The sequence below is a fragment of the Vulpes lagopus genome, chromosome 5 (genome assembly GCF_018345385.1).
Source record: "Vulpes lagopus strain Blue_001 chromosome 5, ASM1834538v1, whole genome shotgun sequence".
Taxonomy (NCBI): domain Eukaryota; kingdom Metazoa; phylum Chordata; class Mammalia; order Carnivora; family Canidae; genus Vulpes; species Vulpes lagopus.
Genome location: NC_054828.1, coordinates 82,440,359 through 82,451,726, shown reverse-complemented (window position 1 = coordinate 82,451,726; position 11,368 = coordinate 82,440,359).

Below are 11,368 nucleotides of genomic sequence, written 5' to 3'. Positions count from 1 at the left end.
ATAGATCTTGGATACTAGCCCTTTATCTGAGATGTCATTTGCAAATATCTTCTCCCATTCTGTAGGTTTTTTTTTTAGTTTTGTTGACTATTTCTTTTGCTGTGAAGAAGTTTTTTTTTTTTAATTTTAAGTCCCAATAGTTCATTTTTGCTTTTGTTTCCCTTGCCTTCATAAATGTATCTTGCAAGAAGCTGCTATGGCCAAGTTCAAAAAGGGTGTTGCCTGTGTTCTCCTCTAGGATTTTGATAGATTTCTGTCTCACATTTAGATCTTCCATCCATTTTGAGTTTATCTTTGTGTATGGTGTAAGAGAATGGTCTAGTTTCATTCTTCTGCATGTGGCTGTCCAATTTTCCTAGCACCATTTATTGAAAAGACTGTCCTTTTTCCAGTGGATAGTCTTTCCTGCTTTGTTGAATATTAGTTGACTATAGAGTCAAGGGCCCATTTCTGGGTTCTCTATTCTGTTCCATTGATCTATGTGTCTGTTTCTGTGCCAGTACCACACTGTCTTGATGGTCACAGCTTTGTAGTACAACTTGAAATCTGGCATTGTGATGCTCCTGGCATTGGTTTTCTTTTTCAATCATCCCCTGGCTATTCAGGGTCTTTCCTGATTCCACACAAATCTTAAGATGATTTGTTCCAACTCTCTGAAGAAAGTCCATGGTATTTTGATAGGGATTGCATTAAATGTGTAAATTGCCCTGGGTAGCATTGACATTTTCACAATATTAATTCTTTCAATCCATGAGCATGGAATATTTTTCCATCTCTTTGTGTCTTCCTAAATTTCTTTCAGAAGTGTTCTGTAGTTTTTAGAGTATAGATCCTTTACCTCTTTGCTTAGGTTTTTATTCCTAGGTATCTTATGCTTTGGGGTGCAATTATAAATGGGATTGACTCCTTAATTTCTCTTTCTTCAGTCTCATTGTCAGGGTAGAGAAATGCCACTGATTTCTGTGCATTGATTTTTGTATCCTGCCACATTGCCAAATTGCTGTATGAGTTCTAGCAATCTTGGGGTGGAGTCTTTTAGGTTTTCTAAGTACAGTATCATGTCATCTGCAAAGAGGGCGAGTTTGACTTCTTCTTAGCCAATTTGAATGCCTTTTATTTCTTTTTGTTGTCTGATTGCTGAGGCTAGGGCTTCTAGTACTATGTTGAATAGCAGTGGTGAGAGTGGGCATCCCTGTTGTGTTCCTGATCTTAGGGGAAAGGCTCTCAGTTTTTCCCCATTGAGAATATTTGCTATGGGCTTTTCATAGATGACTTTTATGATGCTGAGGAACGTTCCCTCTATTCCTACACTTTGAAGAGTTTTGATCAGGAATACATACTGTATTTTGTCAAATGCTTTCTCTGCATCTATTGAGAGGATCATATGGTTCTTGTTCTCTTGTTGATATGATCTATCACGTTGATTGTTTTATGAGTGTTGAACCAGCCTTGCATCCTGGGGATAAATCCCACTTGGTCATGGTGAATAATCTTCTTAATGTACTGTTATATCCTATTGGCTAGGATCTTGGTGAGAATTTTCGCATCTGTGTTCATCAGGGATATTGGTCTATAATTCTCCTTTTTGGTGGGGTCTTTGTCTGGTTTTGGAATTAAGGTGATGCTGGCCTCATAAAACGAGTTTGGAAGTATTCCGTTCCTTTCTATCTTTCAGAACAGCTTTAGTAGAATAGGTATTGTTTCTTCTTTAAACATTTGATAAAAAAATAATAAAATAAAAAATAAACATTTGATAGAATTCCCTGAGAAGCCATCCTGCTCTGGACTTTTGTGTCTTGGGAATTTTTTTTTTTTTAAGATTTTATTTATTTATTCTTGAGAGAGAGAAAGAGACAGACAGACAGACAGAGAGAGAGACAGGCAGGGGAAGAAGCAGGCTCCATGCTGCTCCATGCATCCATGCTGGATCAGGCTCTGGGCTGAAGACGGCACCAAACTGCTGAGCCACCCGGGCTGCCCTGTCTTGGGAGGTTTTTGATGACTGCTTCAATTTCCTCCTTGGTTATTGGCCTGTTTAGCTTTTCTCTTTCTTCCTGTTCCAGTTTTGGTAGTTTGTAGTTTTTCATAAATGCATCCATTTCTTCTAGATTGCCTAACTTATTGACGTATAGCTGCTCATAATATGTTTTTAAAATCGTTTGTATTTCCTTGGTATTGCTTATGATCTGTCATTTTTCATTTGTGATTTTATTAATTTGAGTCTTTTTTCTTTTTAATAAGGCTGCCTGGGGGTGAATCTATCTTATTAATTCTTTCAAAGAAGCGACTCCTGGTTTTGTTGATCTGTTCCACAGTTCTTCTGGTCTCAGTTTCATTGCGTTCTGCTCAAATCTTTATTATCTCTCTCTTCTGCTTGGTTGAGGCTTTATTTGCTGTTCTTTCTCCAGTTCCTTTAGGTGCAAGGTTAGCTTTTGTATTTGAGTTTTTTCCAATTTTTTGAGGGATGCTTGTATTGTGATGTATTTCTCTCTTAGGACTGCTTTTGCTATATCCCAAAGATTTTGAACGGTTGTATCTTCATTCTCATTAGTTTCCACGAATCTTTTTAATTCTTCTCTAATTTCCTGGTTGACTCATTCATCTTTAGCAGGATGGTCCTTAACCTCCACGTGTTTGAGTCTCTTCCAAATTTCTTCTTGTGATTGAGTTCTAGTTTCAAAGCATTATGGTTGGGGCAGCCCAGGCACCTTTAGTCCAGGGCCTGATCCTGGAGACCTGGGATTGAGTCCCATGTCGGGCTCCCTGCATGGAGCCTGCTTCTCCCTCTGCCTGTGTCTCTGCCTCTCTCTCTCTCTCTCTCTCTCTCTCTCTCTCTCTGCATTTCTCATGAATAAATAAATAAAAATCTTTTTTTTTTTTAAAAAAGCATTATGGTCTGAAAATATGCAGGGCACAATCCCAATCTTTTGGTGTCAGTTGAGACCTGATTTGTGACCTAGTATGTCTTCTATTCTGAAGAAAGTTCCATGTGCACTTGAGAAGAATATGTATTTAGTTGCATTCGGATGCAAAGTTCTGTATATATCTGTGAAATCCATCTGGTCCAGTGTATCATTTAAAGCCCTTGTTTCTTTGGAGATGTTGTGCTTAGGAGATCTATCATTTGCAGAAAGTGCTGTTTAAGTCACCTACTATTAGTGTATTATTATCTAAGTATGTCCTTACCTTGGTTATTAATTGATTGATATACTTGGCAGCTTGCACAATAGGGGCATAAATACTCATGATTATTAGGTCCTCTTGTTGGATAGACCCTTTAAGTATGATATAGTGTCCCTCTTCATCTCTTACTACAGTCTTTGGGATAAACTTCAATGTAACTGATATGAGGATTGCTACCCCAGCTTTCTTTTGAGGACCATTTGAATGGTAAGTGGCTCTCCACCCCCTTCATTTTCAGGCTGGAGGTGTCCCTACATCTAAAATGAGTCTCTGGTAGATAGCAAATAGATGGGTTTGCTTTTTTATCCAGTCTGAAACCCCGCATCTTTTGATGCAATCATTTAGCCCATTCATGTTCAGAGTTACTATTGAAAGATATGAATTTAGTGTCATCATAATACCTATTCAGTCCCTGTTTTTGTGGATTATTTCTTTGGGCTTCCTCTTTCTTTTACAGGGTTCCCCTTAATATTTATTGCAGAGATGATTTGGTGGGCACATATTGTCTCAGTTTCTGCCTATCTCTTTATCTCTCCTTCTATTCTGAATGAGAGCCTTGCTGGATAAAGTATTCTTGACTGCATGTTCTTCTAATTTAGTACCCTGAATATATCCTGCCAGCCCTTTCTGACCTGCCAGGTCTCTGTGGAGAAGTCTGCTGTTAATCTGGTATTTTTCCCCATATAATTTAAGAATCTCTTGTCTCTTGCTGCTTTAAGGATTTTTCTCTTTATCTTTGGAATTTGCAAGTTTCACTATCAAATGTCGAAGTGTTGAATGGTTTATATTGATTTTAGGGGGGAACCTCTCTATCTCCTGGATCTGAATGCCTGTTTCCCTCCCCAAATTAGGGAAGTTCTCATCTATGATTTGTTCAAATATGCTTTCTGGCCCTCTGGCCCTCTCAGCGCTTTCTGTAACCCCAATTATACGTAGATTTTTCCTTCTGAGGCTATCATTTATTCTCCTTTACCTTTCCTTGTGGTCTTTTGTTTCTCTTTTTTCCTAGCTTCCTTCCTTGCCTTCAACTTGTCTTCTATGTCACTCCTCTTTCTTCTACCTCATTAACCCTGATCATTAGGACCTCCGGTTTGGATTGCATCTCATTTAATTGATTTTTAATTTTGGCATGATTAGATCTAAATTCTGCAGTCACAAAGTCTCTTGATTCCTTTATACTTTTTTCCAGAGCCACCAGTAGCTTTATAATTGTGCTCTAAGTTGGCTTTCTGACATTGAATTGTAATCTAAATTCTGTAACTCTGTGGCAGAGAGTACTGTTTCTAATTCTTTCTTTTGTGGTAAGTTCTTCTTTCTAGTCATTTTGCTCAGTGTAGAGTGGCTGTATTAACAGACTGAGTCAAGAATATCAACCATGACCTAGGTAAATTTCACCCTAGATGATTCTGCTAAGGTCAGAGACCAGAAATTGAAAACAAAGATCAGAACAATATAAAACAAAAGGACTGCTAAAGTGAAAAACAAATTTTAAAACAAAGTAGTAAAAAATAAAAGTCCAAGAATCCCAAAGAAGAGGAAAAAGAAAAGAAGAAAAAAAAGGGAGGGGACTGGGAGATGATGGTGGTGACAAAGTTGTAGTGGAGGGAGAATGTAGTCTACCTGAGGGGTTCTACAGGGTGATCCTCTTGTTTCTGAGTATATTAAGTTCTGTATGTTAGAAGATGTTCAGTCACAAATTTATATAAACCAGAAATACTTGTAGAAGGCCCCAACATTGACCACCAAAACATAAATGAGATAAAAGAGGGGGGAAGAATGCGAATGAGGAATCTCAGAGAATGAACCAGCATGGTATACCACTTGGTTCTGGGTGCATGCTAGTCGTGTTTTAGAAGGTATTAACTTCTGCTATTGTAGAACAAAATGAGGCAGAGAAAACAAAAAACACAAAGCAAAAAAACAAAACAAAACAAAACAAAACAAACAAACAAAAAACATCTTGTATATCTCCCAAAATTAAGTTGAGTATGTTGAAGGGAATCTAGAAGTGGAAAATATATCTAGGATCTGTAATTATAGGAATATGAAAGTCAAAAAGCAAGAATCTTAAAAATGAAGAGGTGGTGAAATATTGTAATTAAGGAGGGAAAGGAGAGAGAGAAAAAAAAAAAAAGGAAATTTACATTCTAATATAAAAACGAGTTGTCAGGGCAGCCCGGGTGGCTTAGCAGTCTAGCGCCGCCTTCAGCCCAGGTTGTGATCCAGGATCGAGTCCCACGTCGGGCTCCCTGCGTGGAGCCTGCTTCTCCCTCTGCCTGTATCTCTGCCTCTCTCTGTGTGTCTCTCATGGATGAATAAATAAAATCTAAAAAAAAAAAAAAAAAAAACCAAAACAACAAAAAAAATGAGTTGTACTGGAAAAAAGAAGAAAAAATATAGGAGGGATATGCTCTAGTTCTATATACTGTATCTTCCTCGACTTCCCCTGGAGCTTTCCAGTGCTGCTTGGTCAAGAACTTGCTATTCCTCTGTTCTTCCAGCTGTTCTTCTGGGGGAAGGGCTGCTGTGCTGACTCTCGGGTGTGTGCACCTGGGGGAGCTGCCCCGCCCCCTGCCAGGTGCCCAACTCAGTGGGAGCTGTTGACCCCGTGAGGCCTCTGTCCCCTGGCGGCCCCTCCTCTCCCAGGCACAAAATGGAACAAGGAGGAACAATGACACTGGTGGCAGCCAGCTCTCCAGCCCTAGAGTCAGCTCCCTGTAGTAACTACTGCAGCTCCCAGTCTGCAGGGGCCTAGGTGCTCCTGGGGCGGTGGGGGCGCTGATTTGCACAGCTTGGGGGCACCCAGCAGCAGGAGCGTCCTCGCTGTCCTGGGCCCTCCCTGCATCCCCCTGTCCGAGGGGACCGCAGGGTTGTGGGCTGGGTGCCCTGGGATCCCGGGCCTGTGCTGCTGGACTCGCGCTCCCGGGGCCGCCACTCCAGAAGGGATCGGGGCTCAGGCACCTCGGTCTGGGGCTGCCCACCTGACCGCCCGGCTTCTCCCGAGGCCCCGCCGCAGGGCGCGCTCCAGCCCTTTCCCGAGCGGGGCCGCTGTCTGTGGCGCACTCTCCCCGGGGCGCACCTCCTCTGTTAATGACTCCAGGAGACTGGGGGCTTCACCACCCCTCCTGCGGTTCTGCTTGATTTCCCTGCCTTTCTGTCCTGGAAGAATCTGGTTTGGATTTTTTTTTTTTAAGATTTTATTTATTTATTCATGATAGACATAAGGGGAGAGAGAGGCAGAGACACAGGCAGAGGGAGAAGCAGGCTCCATACCGGGAGCCCGATGTGGGACTTGATCCCGGGACCCCAGGACCACGCCCCGGGCCAAAGGCAGGCACCAAACCGCTGAGCCACCCAGGGGTCCCCCGGTAAGGATTTTTAAAGTTCCTGCTTCTCCGGGGCTGAGCTTTCCTGTCCCAGAGGCTCTCGCCACAGGCCTTTGCCCGGCTCCTCATGGGGCCCCTCCCCCACTGGGTTCTTTTCTCTTTTCCCCACCCCCTTTCCTACCTTGTTAGAAGCAAAAACTCTTCTCTGTAGCGTTCCAGCTCTTCTCTCTTTACATCTCAGGTTGAATTCATAGGTTTTCAGGATGGTTTGAAAGTAATCTAGGTAAGTTGGTGGGGCTGGGTGAACTGGGGACCCTACTACTCCTCTGCTATCTTCTCTGACACCTCTCTATTCCCTTCTTTAATTTGTAATGAGTCTTCATTGGTGCTCTGAGGCAACAGGATCTGATGTTCCTCCTTAGTGACCAAAGGCTTTGTTCCTTAAGGTAAAGGGTGCCACACTGACTGCTTCATGCCTCTCCCACAGCAGGCGCTGATTCCTTTCTCCAAGTTGGCTCAGGAAAGGAAGCTTTCTCCAATCCCACCCTTGTGAGCACCTGGTGCAGGGCCATAGAGAAAAACCTGTAAATAACTATTAACTACTCTATCTTTGACTCCAAGGAATTCTATACTCACGCTATTGCACACTTGGCCATCAGTAATTCACTAAAAAGTTTAGCTGAATTTTGTTATCCACTTGTGTCACGATTAGTGTCTCTTTTTTTCAAACTCTGTTGTAAGTGATATGTTCTATCTCTACTTAGATTTCAGTCTAGTTGTTTGCCCTGCAAACTTTGTTTTCTTGATGGATTTAAGAAAAATCACGAACTTGTAGATTATTATCAAGCTTCTTTTACAGTTAGGGTCAAGGTGATACTCTTTTTTTTAGTTTTATAAATCCTAGTTGGAAACCAGAAATCAGTAATTTAAAAACAAACAAAAAATTTTGTGTATATGGTTACTTTTTATCGTGTTTTGTGTTTAATTAAAAAAAAATTGAGTCTTAAAATGAAGTTATTTTTATCCAGACATTTTCATTTGATTTTACAGGTCACTGGAAACACTACCTTTTCATATTACCTCAATACTGTTTCTGGAATTGAGACCTTCTGGTTCATTCAGATGACATGAAGCTAAGCTGCATTTTATGCAAGATGTTATTTACTTGTGCAGTCCACTGGGATGAAACTTAAGGTACAAGATATTTTGGAGAAATGTTACCATTGCCAAACCATAAAACTCAACTTTTGTCCTCTTAACCCAGGGTAAAATAGTCACAAAGCCTAGGCTCATTTTTCTAGATCTCTGAGTTTTACCATTTCCTGTGTCTTGACTGGGTACTTTTCAGCATCCTATTGTTCAGCAATCTCAGTAATCCAAGTGCCTGAAACTTTTTTTTTTTTTAATTCCAGGTGGTTGTCCTTAAACAAAGTCTTGCTTTAACTTTGTTGGTCTTTCATTAATATTTGTATGGGTTTCAGATGACTTAGGTAGCATAAATTTGAGCCTCAGTCCTATTAGAGAGTCAGTTTGATATTTTGAATTTCCGGAAATTCTTTTTCCTTCACATAAATTAATGTCAAAGCATTTAGTTTTTCTCACCAGTCCCGTGTGCAACCTTACTTTTTTACTTTTTATTCTAATTCATATTATCACTGACATTGTAGCATATGTCTGCCTTTACCCCCCACATCTTGTTTATGCTTAAGAGGTTTTTATTCTGCTCCATCTTCTCACTTATAAAATGAAAGCCTCAAGTTCCCAGTTTTAGCAGATTCTCTCAGGACAGGCACCAGATTTACATTTGCATTCTCACTTCTTTGAGTTGGTGCTTTAGATTTATGTTTGATCTCTATGGCATATTAATATATAAACATAGGCCAAATTTAAAAGGAATTTACAGTTAATATTCACGTAGCCACCATCTATATGCTACTAATTAACAATTTGTTAGACTTGTTTTGTCATATATCTAATCATTTCACCATCCATCAGACCTATTATTTTTAATTTAAAACTTAATTGTTAACATTTCTATACTTGTGCCTTCAATATATTTGCATACATACCATTAAATAAGGTTCAATATTTGTTTATAGTTTTATTTTATTTTTAAGATTTTATTTATTCATGAGAGACACAGAGAGAGAGAGAGAGGCAGAGACATAGGCAGAGGGACAAGCAGGCTCCATGAAGGGAGCCCAATGTGGGACTCGATCCCTGACTCCAGGATCACACCCTGGGCCAAAGGCAGTTGTTCAACTGCTGAGCCACCCAGGCATCTCAACATTACACTTAATGGAGGAAAACTGAAAGTATTTCATCTGAGATCAAGAAAAGGCAAGGATACCCACTCTCCCCATTCCTATTCAATACAGTACTGGTAGTCCTTATTAGGGCAAAGAAGACAAAGAAATAAAAGTAATCAAAATTAAAAAGGAGGAAGCAAAACTGTCACTATTTGCTGATGATGTGATCTTATTACACATAAAAAAATCCCAAAGAGGGGTGCCTAGGTGGCTCAGTTGGTTGAACCTCGGACTTTTGGTTCGGCTCAGGCATGATCTCTGGGTTCTGGGATAGAGCCCTGCGTCTGGTTTCACACTTGGCAGGGAGTCGGCTTGAGGATTATTTCCCTTTGACCCTCTCCTCACTCATGTGCACTTTTCTGTCTCCCTAAAATAAACAAGTCTTCTTAAAAAAATCCTAAAGAGTCATTAAAATACTATTGGAATTAATCAGTGATTTCAGTAAGGTGGTAGGATACAAAATCAATTCTCTACACTAGTGATGAAGCTTTTTTTTTTTTAATTTTTATTTATTTATGATAGTCACACAGAGAGAGAGAGAGAGAGAGGCAGAGACATAGGCAGAGGGAGAAGCAGGCTCCATGCACCGGGAGCCCGACGTGGAAGTTGATTCCGGGTCTCCAGGATCGCGCCCTGGGCCAAAGGCAGGCGCCAAACCGCTGCGCCACCCAGGGATCCCGAAGCTTTGAAAACTATCCCATTCACAATAGCCTCAAAAACAATGAAATACTTAAGAATAAATTTAATAATTTAAATAAATTTAATAATTTAATACTTAAGAAAAAAAGTGTGAGATCTATACAATGAAAGCTATAAGACTTTGATGAAAGAAATTAAAGACAACAAAAATAAATGGAAAGATATCCATGTTTGTAGATTGAAAAAATTAATATAATTAAAATGGCCACATTACCCAAAGCCATCTACAGATTCAATACAATCCCCATCAAAATCAAGGCCTTTTTTATTTTTTTTTACAGAAATAAAAGAAGCAATTTAAAAAATTTATGTGGAACCACGAAAGACCCCGAATAGCCAAAGCAATCTTGAGTAAAAAGAACAAAGCTAGAGGTATCCCAGATTTCAAACTACCTCAAAGCCATAGTAATAAACATGAAAAGATACTGGCAAAAAATACATACATTGACCAATGTAACAGAACAGAAAGCTCAGAATTAAATCCCAGCATATATGGTTAACTAATACTTGACAAAAGAGCCAAGGATACCCAATGGGGAAAAGGTAGTCTCTTCAACAATGGTTTTGGAAAAAATTGTGAAACACATGCAGAACAATGAAATTGGACCCCTACTTCACACCATTCACAAAAATTAACTGAAACCAGATCAGAGACTTAAACATAAAGTCTAATATCATAAAACTCCTGGAAGAGGACATAGAAAAGAGGCTCATAGATATTGGCTTGGGTAATGTTTTTTTAAACATGATATTAGAAGTATAAATAACAAAAGTAAATATTAATAAATGGGACTACATCAAACTCAAAAGCCTCTGGACAGCAAAAATATATGTCTAAAAATAAATAAAATAAAATAAATGGACAAAATAAAAAGACAACCCAAGAATGGTAGAAAAATTTTGCATACCATATATTGAATAAATGGTTAATATCCAAAATATAGAAAGAACTCAGTCATCTTAATAACAAAAATTAAACAATCTAATTTAAAAATGAGCTAAAAGAACCCCTTCTAAATAAACATTTTTCCAGAGAAAAGATTTTCCAAAGAAGATATAGGGATGGTCAACAGACACATGAAAAGATTTTCACTGTTAATTATCAGAAAAATGCAAATCAAAGCCACAGTGAGATATTACTTCAAATGTGTCAGAATGGTTACCATCAAGAAGATAAGAGACAACAGTGCTGATGAGGATATGATAAGAAGGGAAACCTTACACATTGTTAGTAGGAATGCAAATTGGTCCACCACTATGGAAAACAATACTATGGAGGTTCCTCAAAGAATTAAAAATAGATCTACTATATTAAGCAATAATTCCACTTCATGATATATACCCAATGGAAATGAAAACGGGATTTTGAGAATGTATAAGCACTCCCATGCTTATTGTACCATTATTCAGAACAGCTAATATATAGAAATAATCTGAATGTTCATTAATGGTACACATCTACAATGGAATATAGTTCAGCCATGAAAAAGGAGGCTGCCCTTCCATTTGTGACAACACGGGTAGACTTTGAACACATTATGCTAAGCAAGGGAAGCAAGACAGAATAATACAAGTACTGAATTATATCATTTATATATGGGGGAAAAAAGGTTAAATCTGTAAAAAACAAACAGAGTAAAATGCCAGCTACTTCACACTGAAAAAGAAGATTTCCTGGCTTGCAGCTTTCAAACACCTATGACTGTAGTGAATTAGTCTCTCAAAAGTTGGTGTGGGGGTGCAGTGACAGGGCAACATACTAAACACTGAGGAACTAGCATTCCTTGAATGAAACTTTCAGCTAGCCTCTCCCACATGGGAGGTAGGACCTGGCTCCACATTAGGCTGGAG